The 16526-nt window shown below is 48.0% G+C and overlaps 1 protein-coding gene and 1 long non-coding RNA gene across 4 annotated transcripts in view; one reads left to right on the top strand and one right to left on the bottom strand.

Annotated features, from left to right (window-relative positions):
- LOC142772011 (uncharacterized) overlaps nt 1–411 on the top strand; it is a 39712-nt gene extending 39301 nt beyond the window's left edge. The window contains exon 2 of the long non-coding RNA XR_012886236.1: nt 283–411. This is a non-coding gene — a long non-coding RNA (uncharacterized LOC142772011). The remainder of the gene's footprint in view (nt 1–282) is intronic.
- The window catches only part of LOC119185068 (uncharacterized), a 70784-nt gene that overhangs the window by 2147 nt on the left and 52111 nt on the right, over nt 1–16526 (bottom strand). The gene's annotated exons all lie outside the window — the stretch shown is intronic.

The following is a 16526-nucleotide window of genomic DNA, read 5'->3' as shown; positions in this document are numbered from 1 at the left end:
AAACGTTACCCCGAACTCGGAACCTCATATCAGCTTTGAGGAAGAATCACCGCTATATCGCAATGGTCTCAGCGCTATCTCTTTGAATAAAAAATGTATATAAGTATCACAACCACAATTAGTCTCAGAACTATGCCAACTTTAAGCACAATAATCACCTCCGAAACCTTCGCCCCATATTTATGTTCAAGCAGCTTCAAATGCAGTCATTTTTTTCTGTATTTTCAGAGTATTCTTTACAAAATTCTCTATTTTCTAAGAACTACTCGATTTCTTTTACAGTAATGGCACACTGCAATACCAGATGAAGATCCTTTCGTGACATACATTTTGCTACCTGCTACAGCCCACAACAAAATAGCGGATCCCATGTAACTTGGAAATAAAGCTGTGCAAAGCATGCGGACAGAAGATGACTCTGTTGCAATTTTATATTAAGCGAAACCTTACGAAGGGACGCTAAACATACGCGCAAAATTCAATAGTCAAGACAGGAACAAAAATTGGCGTTTCACAAACAATAGCATATTTTTTAAAAGTATTCCGGAGACCTTGCATGGGTCTGTGGTAGAATACCTGACTTCCACGCATAATGCTTGGCTTCGCTTCCTCTGCTGGGGCACAAACATTTATTATTTGCTTTTGTAGGGTCAACGTTGCCAATGTCAGCTTTTTCTTTACGCTCATGCGTTAACAAAAGAGGTGTGAGGAGAAGGCTTTGATGGCGTACGGGATAGCATTGTGACATTATTCATGTCAGGATTAGTGAGCCGTATTCACCAAACCCTCTTACCCTCTAAACTAATTTAAGTTTACCCTAAGTTAAGGGGTTGATCGTAAGAGCACCCAGACGTACGTGATTTGATAGATAGATAGATAGATAGATAGATAAATAGATAGATAGATAGATAGATAGATAGATAGATAGATAGATAGATAGATAGATAGATAAGTAGATTCGTTACCCAGACAATACTGCGTTTCTCTCATTTTCGGGACGGATGGACGCCGGACGCGCTGAAACGCGCATGCGTCAAATCAACGCAGCACGGCGCACGCCTGCGAGTATATGCGGGACCTGCGCCTGGCGTGGCAACACCAGCGTGACGCGACGAAATGAACGCCGGTGAGCACGCGCACCACGTCATTTAGAAGTGTTTTGGCACCCTGACTGTGGCATTTAGTCATGTTCTCACATAACACGCAACTCATGATTATCATGTTTGCACCAGTCACATACCTCCGTATTCCATTGGGGTCACGTAATACCAAATGTGGCATCTGTGAAGCTAGTGAAACAGCCGCGAGCGTATCATCACTGTGGCATGTAGACAAGGGGTTGCATGACACGCATGTCGTAATGACCATGTTTGGATGTGCATTTACCTATGTTGTGTGTTCGCGTCACTTAATACCAAGTTTGGTACATGTTAAGCTAGCGATACGGCCACGAGCGCATCAAGAGCGTAGCATGTAGTCATGCTGTTACATGACACGCATCTCATGTTTATTATGTTTGCACTAGTATCACCTTCTCGTCATCCATTTACGTTTTGTAATACCAAATTTGGTATACGTGACACTAGTGAAACGGCCGCGAGTGTATCATTAGCGTGGCATGTCGTCATGTTGTCGCATGACATGCATGTCATAATTTTATTGTGAGGGTCTTTCGCTTGTGTTCAACATGCAATCACGCCATATCATACCAGTTTTGCAGCATACCATGTAAGCGAAACCACCGCAAGAGCTGCAGGATCAAGCGATGTAATGATTACCATTCATGACATACATGTCAGGATTTTCGTGTGGCGAAAAGTCACATAAGTTCTTTATACAGTCATGTTATCCCATACCAAGTTTGGTATTGATGGCTTTTCAAAACGCCCAGGAGAGCTAGATAGATAGTTAGACAGATAGATAGATAGATAGATGAAAATATAGATAGATAGATAGATAGATAGATAGATAGAGAGAAGATAGATAGATAGATGGATAGATAGATAGATAGATAGATAGATAGATAGATTGATGCGCTGAAAGTCGCCGAATTTTGCTAAAAAGGCTTTGCACTTACAATACTGCATTCTCTACCATTTCTGCCAGGGAATTGTCTGTGTAGATACACTGCAGTGTACTCTGATCGCTGGCGTCGGTAACAAAAGGTAAGTTGTCAAAGTAGTTGGCGTGGGGCGACACTCATTCATGGCACGTCACCTACACAGTATTGTTCTAAGTGCGGCGTCGAAAACCATGTCGTGCATGGCTGTGTAGTCACCCACGTGCTGACTGATGCCACAGTACCGAAACCTGTGAAGTCACAAAACTGCTTGTTTTGAGGGCAATCTAAAGCAGATGACTGCCACGCAAAAACTAATTTATGAAAATGAAGGAGCACGTAAAATCGGTGCTGTACTCTCTTGTCTTCTGCTTCTCGCAGTTAACGAAATGCTTTTTGCGCGACAGTCCTATGCACCAATCCGACAACTTGAGTTGGTAATTGTTTATATGGTATGGCAGTGACGGGCCGACGTTCGAAGCTAAGCTTCAGTGTATCAGAGAGCAGGTGAGGTGGTGTTCCTGGCTGCGCTTGGGCTATCACGATACCACGCAGTCAGCCGTACGCCTGCAACACAGGAGGAGGCACGGCACATCGCAGAGTAGGAGAAAGCTTGACTCGAGATGGCGTACCTTTTTTGCTGCGAACCGATGTGATGTAGATAGAAATCAGCAGGGCGTCGTGGTTTTATCTGGTAGTCGAACCTTGATGATAGGTGGGTTAGCGGTTGGCTAGTTCAGAGGAAGTGTTGGTTGGAAGGTTCTGGATTGTTATTTCATGGTTCGGGTCATGACTGTCGCGTGGAGGCAAAGAAAGATTGATGCTGCTAAATTGAATAGCAAAAACCAACTGTTTCGTTCGATGGCCCGCTTGCGCTTCTCCTAGCGCCCACGTCTATGCCACCCCCGTCGATGCATCACCGTGGCAGAATGCAACAAAGCCATGATGGTGAGTATGTCAGAAGTCATTTTAACTATATGACTGGTAGCGCAGCCAAACTATCTCTCATGCGGCACGCCTTTAGACCCAAATGGCATGACACCCTGCTCTTGAAATCATGCGCCATTTATTGAAAACCTGCGGTGTACCGTCATCGGTCGTGCACTGGCACTGTGACAGCATACCTGTCATGTCAAGTGCCACACCAGCACAAAATATGACCTTCGCTTTGCCAGTACGTCACTTCCAATCACAGCAGCGCCTTATGATCATTCATGATCCGGACAACCACCTCGTTTGTACGTAAAAAGCCTCCTGCGCCTTGCCTTTACGTGCAGGAAGACACTCCTCAGTGAGACCTACCACTTCAATAGCACAGCCAGTGGTGTCCGCCAGAATCGTCTTCGGTAACTTTCTAAAACGAATACAAACGTGGCCGAGAACTTCGATAGATTAGCCCACCATTGTACGCTTTATATTTGCCCGCCATTGTACGATTTGCCCGCCAAGTCTATTTTAGGCGCCGTTGTACGCTCAGACTTCCCAAGCTAAGTTGCAGCATTTCCAGAGCTGAGCACTGTGATGGAGCTAGTTTCGCCCACAAGAGGCACTTATGCACGCGACCAAACCATGTTGAGACGTCATCTCGACCGACCACGACAATACAGCCAGCATGACACAACTGAAAGTTTGCGGGCTACGGTGTGCTAGAGAAAGAAACGCGCTGGGGCTCGGGTGTGTCGCAGCTAGAGGGAAGTAGAGGAAGAAGAGGAGGTGCAGAATACTGTCGGATTTCGGATTTCTGGCTACAAACACACACACACACACACACACATATATATATATATATATATATATATATATATATATATATATATATATATATATATATATATATATGAAAGTAGATGCGCTTTCACATAACAACTGTTTATTGTGCCAACGTTTCGACAGAAACCCTGTCTTTTTCAAGGCATAATATATATATATATATATATATATATATATATATATATATATATATATATAAAAGTGGATTCAGAGTTTTTTTAAATAGAAATTAACAGACAGACGTGCGGAAACTATTTCTTCTAAGGCTTCAGCCTTGGTCTAGCCTTCGTCAGTCAATATCATGGTATTTCGAGTCTTTGACGTTGTTTTCGCAGCACTGATTCTCATCAATTATCCAGAAAGTTTCAATTGACCCAGTGTTTTTCAATGTTAAAAATAGGAGACGAACGTGCGTTAACTTTTTATTCCGACGAATCAACCGTCGTCCAGCTTCGTCAGGTATTCCTTGAGGAAGGCTGCACTCTGGTTGAAACGTTGGAAGAAAAGGTTTTCTCACCTTCGTCCGTTAGTTTGATTATATATATTGCAGCATTGATATATGGCACAGGCAGGAGCACCAGTGAAAGAAGAGAAGGAAGAGTGTTGTTGAGTGTTGTAATGAGAGAGAATCTTTGGAGCACTTCTTTTTGTCATGACGAAAATTCAAAACTCAAAAGAAAAATCTACTAGAAGAACCCCTACGAAAGTTGGGCTTAAACTTGACACTCCCGGTATTTCTTTCATTTTGCGCAGTCGCATTTGAATTCAGCCACAGGAGCGTTTTCACCACTGTTACAAATTTGTTACGACAATCTGAAAGAATTGAATGCTAAAAATAAGTAACTTCAGTTGTTTTATGTATATATTTTTCTTTTTTGTGTGTTTATAATGTTGTCTTTTCAAGGTTTTTTTGCTTAGAAATTTAACACCTTTTTTATATTACCTATATTACCTAATTAACCCAATCCTCTCTTATAAGAAGTGAATTAATTTAAAAAGCAAGGCACCGTCCCATTCATGGCCTATGCCCCTAGGTGGGTTGCGCCAAGGTGTTGAGGAACCAACCAACCAACCAAGCTTGCTCCGCTTGACAGCTGGTCGGCTTTACCTCTGCGTTTCCCCACCAAAAAAGTGTCTTCGGCTCACTGCTAAAGGTGTACTAGTAAGTGGTGGAGAGTGCTGTATCCATTTCCAATACTTGAACTTTACAACCGAACTCTACCTTCGCCGTCAACGATGTCCACCGACGTTGCCCAGCAGACCATTCCTACATCCCCATCTGCCCGCTGTCCCGATGTCCCGAAAGAGCAAGACCCAGTCATCTTCAGTGGCACCGATGAGCAGGATGTCAAGGACTGGCTCTCTTCGTAGGAGAAAGTAAGCGTCAATAATAGGTGGGACGAAAACGACAAGCATGGCCACGTCCATTTTTACCTGGGAGAAGTAGCGGAGCTTCGGTTGAACAACCTTGAAGCTGAGCTTAGCGACTGTGTCACTTTCAAGATCACCTTCGTGGACGTGTTTGGCCGAACAACAGTGCGCAAGCTCCACGCAAAACAGCACTTGCGAGATCGCACCCAACACTCTGGAGAGGGTTTCACGTCCTGCATCGAGGACGTTGTGGTACTCTGCCGTCGCTACAACCCCAAATTGTCTCTATTTCACTGAGAACAGTTCTAAGATACAAGAACTACGCTTATAACTCATGCTCGTTATGCGTTCATTATCATTTTTCGGTGAGCACTAAAAATAAAATATCACAGATACCTTAACCAACACAGTGCACGTTACACAATGATAGTTTATTTACTCTAAAGTCAGTCATGTTGCCTATTTTTTCTTTTAATCTTGGCATAATGCAAGGTGGTGGTGCACAAATAGGCAGCCGGCTGCTTTTTAGTCCTTAAAAATGTCTAACATAGTGCACTTGGGGTCCAAACATAGGGTCCAGTTTTCTAATCATAAAAATTCCACAAGACATAGAGTATACAACTTGGCATAACAGTAAATAGATAAATATAGCAGCCCAAAACACCATAATAAACCATAACATATAGGCGTACACATTAACATGCTAAGTAAATTGAAGAGCAACCGCTATGCATATCATCACGGAGACACGTAACAGCCACATTTTTATTAATATTGGAATAGGTCTCAAGGCTAAAATTGCGTATAAGCTCATGTCACCTGACAGTAAAATTCTCGCCTTCGAAATATCTTTACTAGGCTGCGTGCCTTTTTTGGTGGTAAATGCATACTTTACTAAAGGTGTAATAGATACTCGATGTTTAGAAGCTGCAGCGACTTCTCGTTATGAAAATAAAATTCTGATTGGCGATTTCAATTTTCATCATACGTGCTGGGGTTCCCAACTTGATAAATGCTCAAGTTGAAGAGATGCTGCAAGACGACATTTTCGAACTTTCGGAGAGTGCCTGGCCAGATCCGGTCGTGCTCGTTAAGAAACAAAATGGATCACTGCTTTTCTGCGTTGACTACAGAAAACTTAACAGCGTAACTAAAAAAGACGTCTATCTGCTGCCTAGCATCAACGATTTCCTCGACAGACTGCGGCGGGCCAAGTATTTTTCATCAATAGACTTCATAAGTGGCTACCGTCCTTCGTTCAAGCAGCCCTACGCGCTCCGTGTAAGAGGCTTGGCTGAGGAAACAAGTGTGCCTCTTCTGGAACACAGTTTGATAGCGCATGCAACATATCTGCCACCGTGGCAGCGGCCGCTTGTAGACTGTGATATCTCTTTTGTTGAAGTCACAAAGCACGCACCCCTTGCACAGATACATACATACTTTCTAGAACAGCAACATGAATACACATGCCCTAATTTCTTTACCGATGCGTGAAAGTCCAACACTTTTGTGTCATGTGCAGTGAAGCTGAGCTTACCGACTGGGCCACTTTCAAGATCACCTTCGCGGACGTGTTTGGCCGACCAACAGTGCATAAGCTCCGTGCAGAACAGCGCTAGCGAGATGGCGCCCAACTGTCTGGAGGGGGTCTCACGTCCTACATCGAGGACGTTGTGGGCCTCTGCGGTCGCTACAATCCCGACATGTCTGAAACAGCCAAAGTCAGACATAATATGAAGGGCATCGAAGATGATGCCTTCCACATGCTGGTGGCGAATAACCCGCGAACAGTTGCGGAAGTTATTCAGCACTGCCAAAACTACGATGAGTTGCGAACATAGCGCATTTCAACACGACGTCGTACTTTCGACATGACGACCACGTCACCATTGACCATTGGTACAATTTTACTGGAGCAGACGGTATTGACGCCACAAATCCAACAGTTCATCCAAGAGGAAATGTCTGGACAGTTGTCTCTTTCGCCATTCCTTCCCATCAATACTCTAGGCTGACCTCATCGCTGCGCCAAGCCATTGAAGAGCAAGTCTGCGAGGCACTCCCGCCCACGTACCAGCCAATCCCTGCGTCCGCTCCCCTGATTTACGCTGACGTCGCGCGAAGGCCGGCGCATGCACCGTCAAACGTCGTCAACTCTGCCCACCAAACGAACATCTTCTACGTGTGACGCATACCAGAAGTTCACATGTTTTCCTTTCCCGCCATCCTTTAACGATTCCCAACAATACTTGGCGCACACCGGATAACAGACCCATCTGCTACTATTTTCGTCTGCCTGGCCATGTTGAACTGTTCGACAGCCGCCGCGTCTCTCATCCAGGTACAATCGATGAAACCTACGGCTACGCCCACAAACAGCCACCACAGACGCTGCCTCTCGATGCTACTTCGGATACCACTCCACCGAGCCGCTCCGCCTTCAACCAGCACCGATCGCCATCCCAACGCCGACGTTAGCCTTCACCGATAATTGGGCGTGCACCACCTGCCTAAACATAAAACTGACCATCGCAGTTCCGGAGGCAAGAGCTGCGCCACCATCGAACTCTACAAGGCCTCGTACTCTACCCACTAACGAAATCACTGTTTTTATTGAAGGTGTTGCCGTTCAAGCATTAATCGATGCTGGAGCTGCCGTGTCTGTAGTGAGTGAAGCCATGTGTCGTAAGTTAAAGAAAGGTACGATTTCGCTTTCCCGCTCTCCCTGCGTACGGCTAACGCGCATCAAGTAAACCCTTCTATGACGTGCACGGCTTGGCTACTCATCCGGGACTTCTGTACGTGGTCGAATTTATCGGTTTTTCATACTGTCCGCATGACATGATATTAGGCTGGGACTTCCTTTTCACACATCTTGCCGTTGTTTATTGTGCCTGGGCCGGACTGGAATTATCATCACTCGCAGACGACGATTCTAACAAGCCTTTCATTTCTTGTTTTGTCGTCGCCACAGACACGGATATCCTACCTATGTCTTTGGTTATCATGCCGATCTCCTGCAACCATGCTGCTTTTTCGAACGTCATGTTCACACCGTCTGAAGACTTCACTTCTCGAAAAAACGTTCTTCTAACTTTTGCTTTTCAGATGGTCAAAAACACTTCCGCAACCATCATTTACGCAACGAATATCCTTTCAGTGCCAGCCAGATTATTCAGTGGCAAATTCATCGGCCGTTTTGAGGACATTGATTGTGTTTGCGCCTGTCAACTGCTCGATCGCGCTACAAACCTTCAGATCGTCAGTGTTACTCTCGCTCCTTCGTCCATCACATCTTTCCTGGACGCCTTCCTTCCATCTATTGATTTGAACCTTCCAGTTGTACAACGAACCCAGCTCTTGACACTTATCGTCTGCTTCTGGACGTCTTTCCACTTCCAGCAAACCCATTTTGGCCGAATATTTGCAATTTTTGATTGTATAGACACCGGCGCCCACGCATCATTGCGTCAGCGTCCACACAGTTTCTCACTCTGACCGCCAAGTTATTGACGATCAAGTGTCCGATATGCTCAATCGTGGCGTCATACAGCCGTCCAACATTCCGTGGGTCTCCCCAGTGGTACTTGTCAAAAAGAAGGACGGAAGCATCCGATTCTGTCTTGATTAGAGGCGCCTTAACCAGATCACGCTCAAAGATGTTTATCCGCTCCCTATAAGTTTCGACGCTCTCGACTGTTTGCAAAAAGCAGAGTTCTTTTCCTCGCTGGATCTTCGATCAGGATACTGGCCAGTACCCATGGATGAACCTGACCGCGCCAAGACTGCATTTGTTACTCCAGACGTCTTGTACGAGTTTAACGTGATGCCGTTTGGTCTTTGCGAAGCCGCTACCCCCTTAGAGCATCTGATGGACAACATACTTCGAGGCTTCGAATGGCATACGCGCCTGTGCTATCTGGACGACGTGGTCGCTTTTTCAAAATACCGTGACCCCCATCTACTGCGCCTCGCTAGTGTCCTTGAATGCCTCACACATGCTGTGCTCCAACTAAATTTGAAAAAGTGCCATTTTGCCGCCCGGAAGCTAACACTCTTAGGGCATGTTGTCACCAAGGATAGTGTTTTACCTGACACAGCGAAACTCCGTGCCGTCGCCCAGTTTTCTAAGCCATCGACATTGAATGAACTCCGGAGTTTTATCGGATTATGTTCATACCTTCGTCGATTCGTCCGTAATTTCGCATCCGTAATAGCCCCTGTAACACGGCTACTTTCTGACAGTGAAGGAAGTTTGGCGTGGTCTTCCGCTTGCAATGACGCATTTTCGAAACTACGTCTTTTGCTGATATCTCCACTGATTATCCATCACTATAACCCAGATGCCCCTACCGAAACCCACACCGACGCTAGTAGAGTCGGCCTTGGCGCTCTTCTTGCTCAACACAAGTCTGGCTTCCACGAGTACATGTTTTCTTATGCCAGTCGCATTCTTACTAGGGCTGAAGAGAATTATTCGGTCACAGAAAATGAATGCCTGACCATCGTTTGGGCAATCACAAAATTTTGACGCTACGTCTGTGGCTGTTCATTTCATGTCGTGACTGATCACCACGCCCTCTGCTGGTTATCGTCGATAAAAGACCCGTCTGGCCGTCTGGCTCATTGGGCATGGCGTCTCCAATACTACGATGCCCGTGTGATCTACAAGTCGGTCACCGACATTAGAATGCCGATGCCCTTTCCCGCTCTCCACTTCCCCAGGAACATGGAAGTGTGTCTGTTTTCAGTTTTGACGCTGCGGCACATTGGTTCCCTGACATGCACTCCGAGCAGCGCCAAAACGCTTGGATAAGTCTCTATGATAAAGGTACTGTCTCAGCCACACCAAGGTATCACCAATTTTTCAGTACGACGTACAGCTCGACATTTAGTCATCCGTGATGTACTCCTATAACGTCGCAACTACCTTTCCGACAACCTCAAGTGCTTGCTTGTGATTCCTCGCCAGCTACGTGCTGCTAATGGCGACTCATTTCATGCGGATCCTCAATGCGGCCACGCCAGTGTGATAAAAACCTATGCACGCCTTCGGCTGCGGTACTGTTGGCGCGGAATGTACCGATTTGTCCAACAGTACGTACGTTCGTGTTCCAAATGTCAACGCCGAAAAAACCCACCAAACATAGCCAATAGACAACTGCAGCCGCTGCCTTGCCCATCTCAACCTTTTTACCGCATCGGAATTGACTCTTACGGTCCACCTTCCCGACACACCTGACGGGAACCGGTGGGTGGTTGTCGCTATCGATCACTTGACACGCTATGCTGAAACTGCTGCGCTGCCAGAGGCCACATCACGTGAAGATTGTGAAGGCTTGTTTAGCCTTCACAATCTTGTTCTTCACCATGGCGCGCCTCGTGAGCTACTCAGCGACCGCGGACGTATGTCAATTTCAGAAGCCGTACAAGCACTTCTTCGTGAATGCCACGTTGTGCATCGGACAACCAGCGCGTACCATACGCAAACGATTAGAATGACCGAACGGTTTACCCACACCGTGGGCGACATGCTGTCATGTACTTGTTCGCTGACCACACAAACTGGGACCACAACTCCCCTTTGTTACTTACGCTTACAATAGCACCACTCAGTCTACGACAGGATTCTCTTCATCCTTTCTCCTTTATGGTCGCGATCCTTCCTCATTCCTGGACACCATTCTCTTGTACCGTTCGGACGCTTCAAAATCCACAACGGTATCCGAAGTCGCCACCTATGCGGAAAATTTCAGGCAACTCGCGCGTTCCTTAACAGAAAACGATTAAACGTACCAGAAGGACCGTCACGTTGAAAACCTGCCCCTCCCCGCAGTCATATTTGCCTGGCACGTTGGTATGGCTTCCCGTTCCCTCATCTTCTCCTGGTCTTTCTACCAAGCTACTGCCGAAGTATAAAGGCCCCTACCAAGTCCTACGTCAGTCCTCACCGGTTAACTATATTGTTGAGTCGGTTCAACCAAAGAGATGGACGCCGTCGTGGTCGCGAGACTGTTCATGTCGATCGCTTGACACCGAACTATAACCCACTCATCCTACCCGGTGCATAGGTCCCCAGGATGGCTCCTTTTCTGGAGCCATCCTGGCGACCTACGCTGTGCGACCTATGACGCGGCCTGGCTCATACACCGTGTTTATTCTATCAAGCACTTCTTCCTTCTCGGCCTGTACAAAACATCGTTTCATACGTCTAACAATTTCCCATCCTCCCGAAAGAAGGCATGAATTACGAACAAGAAAACGTAAACAAGGAAACTTTAAAAAGTCACAAGTGTCAAACTTCATAATTGGTTCTATGCTCCAGAGAAGTTCTGTAAACTTTCAAACACTTCAGGAGAGAGTGCAGCAGTCCGGTTAGCGCAGGAGTTCTGGTGGGCGAGGCTCACTGTGGCGTTCTGGGAAAGATAACCGCGTCTTGCACAACTGCACTAACCATGACACTCCTTCAGCAGCTGTGAAGAGCGAACGAGGTTGGACGTCCTTGTAGCCTTTGAAGGTTGGATGTCGTAGGTGCCGAATATCTGTCGCAGGCACTGTATTCTGTGTCGTCGCTGAGATGGACGCATAGCTTCCAGATGGCGTGTGCGAGAATCGAAGTTGATGATACGATGTCTGTGTTCCTGCATTTTGCAACTGGTAGCGTTCAGTCTGTTTTGTGGTTTTCTGTGGTGATATCTCTGTCGGTACGATTGTACAGGATGCCTTGATATCTGGTACAGAAGACTTCCATGACGTTTCCTTCTACGAATATGGCTCGGATGTAGACTTGGTCTTTTCTTTAGTTTGTGTCGTTCCTGAAGACCATCATTAAGCCGCAAATCTGCTTGTGGTCTTATATTAGTTCGTCGTAGTGCTTGATGTAACTGCCGTAGTTTACGGAAATTTTCAAGTTCTTGATGGCACTGCTGATGTTGAGGAATCTGACGAGGTGTTAGTCCTTTAGTAACACGAGCCTGCTTTTCTCTGATAGTTGGTGTGACCAATAAGTAGTGGGTAGTCGTTGGGTTGTCGTGATTCTCAAAAGAAAATGGAGGTGGGGCACTAGAATCGACGAAAAGGTCTTTGGAGGCTTCTTCGGCAGTGTTCACTACGAAGGGCTTTTGCACATCTTGTGTGGTGTTCAATTTCTCTTAGCCTTCTGCTTTATTTCGACTGTCTAGTGTGTGTGCGCCGCACGGTGGTGAATGAACCCGTCCAGAAAGAGCATGGCTTGACAGGGTATTTTTGTTAATCGTCAGGTCGTCTACCGTGGTCGCGGCGTCCTTATGAGGCAAATGGTATGCAATAAGAGCGCTTAAAGGGCCGCGTGATAAAAATGCGTGGTGGACCGCGTATGCGAGACAAAGAATTGCGAGCATCAGGTTAGTGAGCAACGTCTCACGTCATATGCTAGAGCGAGCACTTTCAAAATGCCGACTTTCATGCAGAAGGAAGGAGCGCTTGATGGTTAGGTTTTTCTCAAAACACGCATGGTCTTCTGAAAGTAAACTCATGTGCCACTTCGTCTTGTTGCAGTTGTCGATTATTGTTGGGCTTTCGAATGCTTGAGGACTGCATAGGAAATTGACGATAGTGTGCGGTTGTCTCTAGATGGTTGGCAATGAGTTGGTCTTGGTCATAGTCGTTAAAACGGGTTATCATCTCCGCTTTTATCTTTTGCCATGACTCGTCGTTCTCGAATATGTCGGTTACGTAAAATTTAAGTGCCTCACTGGTGACGTAGTCACTGCAGTTCGTAATCATCTCCCGTTCCGACCACGATGAGCAATAGCGTGCGGCTCGAACAGGTCGAATCAGTCCTGAACATGTACATTATCCACTGCTCCGATGTAGTTGGGGATGGGAAGATCAGTCGATGGTTCTGTCATGGTGCGGGTAACTGCATGCGCCTGAGATTACCTTTTTTGTGGTCTATATTGCCACGTTCCATTTCATAAGTTTTTGTTATCGTTCCGAATTACCACACGATTCTCGGCGCAAACCGCGCCTGCAGGTTTCGAGAAGGTTCCGGACTGCAGTAGATCATTTCGATAAGATCACGCCCACTGTGCGAACGGTACAGATTGTTCTGGAACCTACTCCACCGCCAGCGATAACGCTAGAACATTCGACTGCAAGGGTATAAATGCCGACGCGCTTCGCCGCTTGTGAGTTGTTGATCGAAGGCCGACGCTGCGTTCGCCGATATCAGTCCGAGACTGCTATCTGTGCAAGACTGCTGCTGTAATTAGACTTTCCCTTTACCGGGCACAGGTTCGCCAAAATAAACAGTTAAATCCCAACACGAAGTTTTCTGTCTTTGGCCACGTCACGACCCCGTGACATCTGGTGGAGGTGATGCTTCGTTCATGTACCGGACGCCCCCGTCAAGCCGTGAACCCAGCCCCCGTCGCGGAGAAGACACCGATACCAACCAAGAGCAGCGAACGAGCCGCCGACAGCAAGGTCTCCCACCGGAGTACGGCCTTCTACAAGACAAGGCGCGGAAGACCAAGACCATAACCTTGACTGCAGCGACAATGACAACCGGAGCGTCCCAGCCCGCGATCGTCATTCATCAACCCAGGGAACCACCAACGTTCCATGGCTCATCGTTTGAAGACCCGGAAACCTGGCTAGAAACATACGACCATGTGGCCGCCCTCAACCACTGGGACAACGAAGAAAAGCTCCGTCGTGTGTACTTCTATCTGGAAGACACCGCAAGGACCTGGCTAGAGAATCGGGAGTCCACGCTCCGAACGTGGGATGTCTACTGTGGCGCATTTCTGCAAACGTTCGCAAGCGTCGCTCGCAAAGAGAGGGCCGCTACTCTACTCGAGACCCGGGTTCAGCTACCAAATGAAAAGGTTGGAATTTTCACAGAGGAGATGACCCACCTATTCCGTCATGCTGACCCAGACATGCCTGAGGAAAAGAAAGTTCGTTTCCTCATGCGAGGAGTCAAACAGGAGCTCTTCGCGGGACTAATGAGGAATCCACCGAACACCGTCCAAGGATTTGTATTCGAGGCGACCACCATCGAAGAAACGCTGGACATGCGCACCAGACAGTATAATCGTCGCCTGACTCGGGAATGCGCTGCTGCTCAAGCCAGTGACTCCGACGACGTGCGTGAAACGATCCGACCGATCGTGCGCGAAGAGCTGCGCAAACTGTTGCCTTCAGCGCAGCCTCAAGTGGATTCGATCGCCGACATTGTGCGAGAAGTCCGGCAATCGCTTCGAATTCCCGAAACACCGCCGCCCGAGCCAGAACCTATGAGCTACGCCGCTGCAGTGCGCCACAACGCTCCTCCCCGTCCACGCCAAAACGCCGCCCTGTCACACTTCCGTTGCCAGACGCCACCGCCGCCACCACCCCAACCGACGTCCTACCGTTCCCCAGCGGGCCAGCGCAGTGCACCGAAGAAAACGGACGTTTGGCGTGCACCTGACAACCGCCCGCTCTGCTACCACTGCGGCGAGGCCGGGCACACATACCGCCGTTGCCAGTACCGACAGATGGGACTACGTGGCTTCGCCGTCAATGCACCGCGTCCGCAGCCAGGAGATCGGCCACGTGACATCGCCGACTACCTGGCAGGAACTCATTGGACACCACGAAGTCCTTCCCGTTCGCCGTCACCCAGCCGCCGCATGTCACCGCACCCCCGGCAGTACTCTGGCCCAACGCGGGGCCGGTCTCCTAGCCCGTATCCGGCAAACTAAGGGCAGCAACCGATGGAGGTGCGGTTGCTGTGCGACGAACTACTGAAGATCCGACGACGACGACGATGCCACGACGGAGCTTTTCGAACACAACGCCAACCAGGCAAAGCCCTGACGGCGAAACCTCACTTACCGAAGGTGACCTGACGACGCAACATGGAAGCAGCGGAACAAGCCGACGCAGCCGTGACCCGACGCCACGCCCTAACTGTATTGCGAGACGACGAACTAGCGACCTCGACGTTTTTATCGACGGCCACAGTGTGACCGCTCTCGTCGATACTGGAGCCGACTACTCCGTCATCAGTGGGTAGTTCGCCACGAAGTTAAAGAAAGTTAGGACAGCTTGGGAAGGCTCTGAAATCCGCACAGCCGGAGGTCATCTCGTAGCGCCTGCAGGAATCTGCACAGCGAGAGTCACCATTAACGGCCGTATTTATCCTACAGACTTCGTAGTCCTACAGCGTTGCTCGAGAGATGTCATCCCTGGCATGGACTTCTTATGCCTCCATGGTGCTGTCATCAACCTAAAAACAAAGTCGATAACGTTATCCACAGAAGAAGCACTACCGCCGCGCACGCCGTCTGGACACCATGCCTTGAATGTGCTGGAAGAACAAGTCACCATTCCGCCTCGCTCAAGCGTCATTATTTCAGTTGGCGCTCCTGAATCACCTGACTTCGAAGGCGTCGTTGAAGGCAGTCAGCATCTGTTGGTCACCCGAAGTATTTGCGTCGCAAGAGGAATTGCAGAGCTGCGGGGAGGCAAAGCAACGGTTATGCTCACAAATTTCAGCAATGAGTACAAACATGTGAACAAAGGAACAACGGTCGCATACATCGAAGAAATTGTCGAAGCCACCAGTACTTTCGCCCTCGCCGATTCTGCGGAACCTGCTCGGAGGAACCAAGCCCCTTCTATAGCTTTCGACGTCAATCCCAGACTTCCGAACGATAAGCAAGAACAGCTCAAGGCCCTGCTCCTGCAATACGAAGATTGCTTTTCGTCGTCATCGAAAATTCGGCAGACACCAATCACAAAACATCGAATCATAACCGAAGAAAATGCCAGACCACTCCGTCAGAGTCCGTACAGGGTTTCGACGCGAGAACGTGAGGCAATAAAGAGACAAGTTGATGAAATGCTGCGAGATGACATTATCCAGCCGTCCAAGAGTCCATGGGCATCCCACGTGGTGTTAGTGAAGAAAAAGGATGGAACCCTACGTTTCTGCGTCGATTATCGCCGCGTGAACAAAATCACATGAAAGGACGTGTATCCTCTCCCACGAATAGACGACGCACTTGATCGGCTTCATAACGCCAAGTACTTCTCGTCAATGGACCTCAAGAATGGCTATTGGCAAATCGAAGTCGACGAAAGAGACCGAGAGAAGACGGCGTTTATAACACCGGACGGCCTCTTCGAGTTTAAGGTGATGCCCTTCGGCCTTTGCTCAGCGCCTGCAACTTTACAACGCGTTATGGATACAGTACTGGCAGGATTGAAGTGGCAGACTTGCCTTGTGTACCTGGACGACGTCGTCGTGTTTTCCTCGAGTTTCGACGAGCATCTTCGGCGCCTTGAAGCTGTA

The sequence above is a fragment of the Rhipicephalus microplus genome, chromosome 9 (assembly GCF_043290135.1).
Source record: "Rhipicephalus microplus isolate Deutch F79 chromosome 9, USDA_Rmic, whole genome shotgun sequence".
Classification (NCBI taxonomy): domain Eukaryota; kingdom Metazoa; phylum Arthropoda; class Arachnida; order Ixodida; family Ixodidae; genus Rhipicephalus; species Rhipicephalus microplus.
Note: the sequence above shows the minus strand (reverse complement) of the source record. Positions and strands in the feature narration are given on the sequence as shown.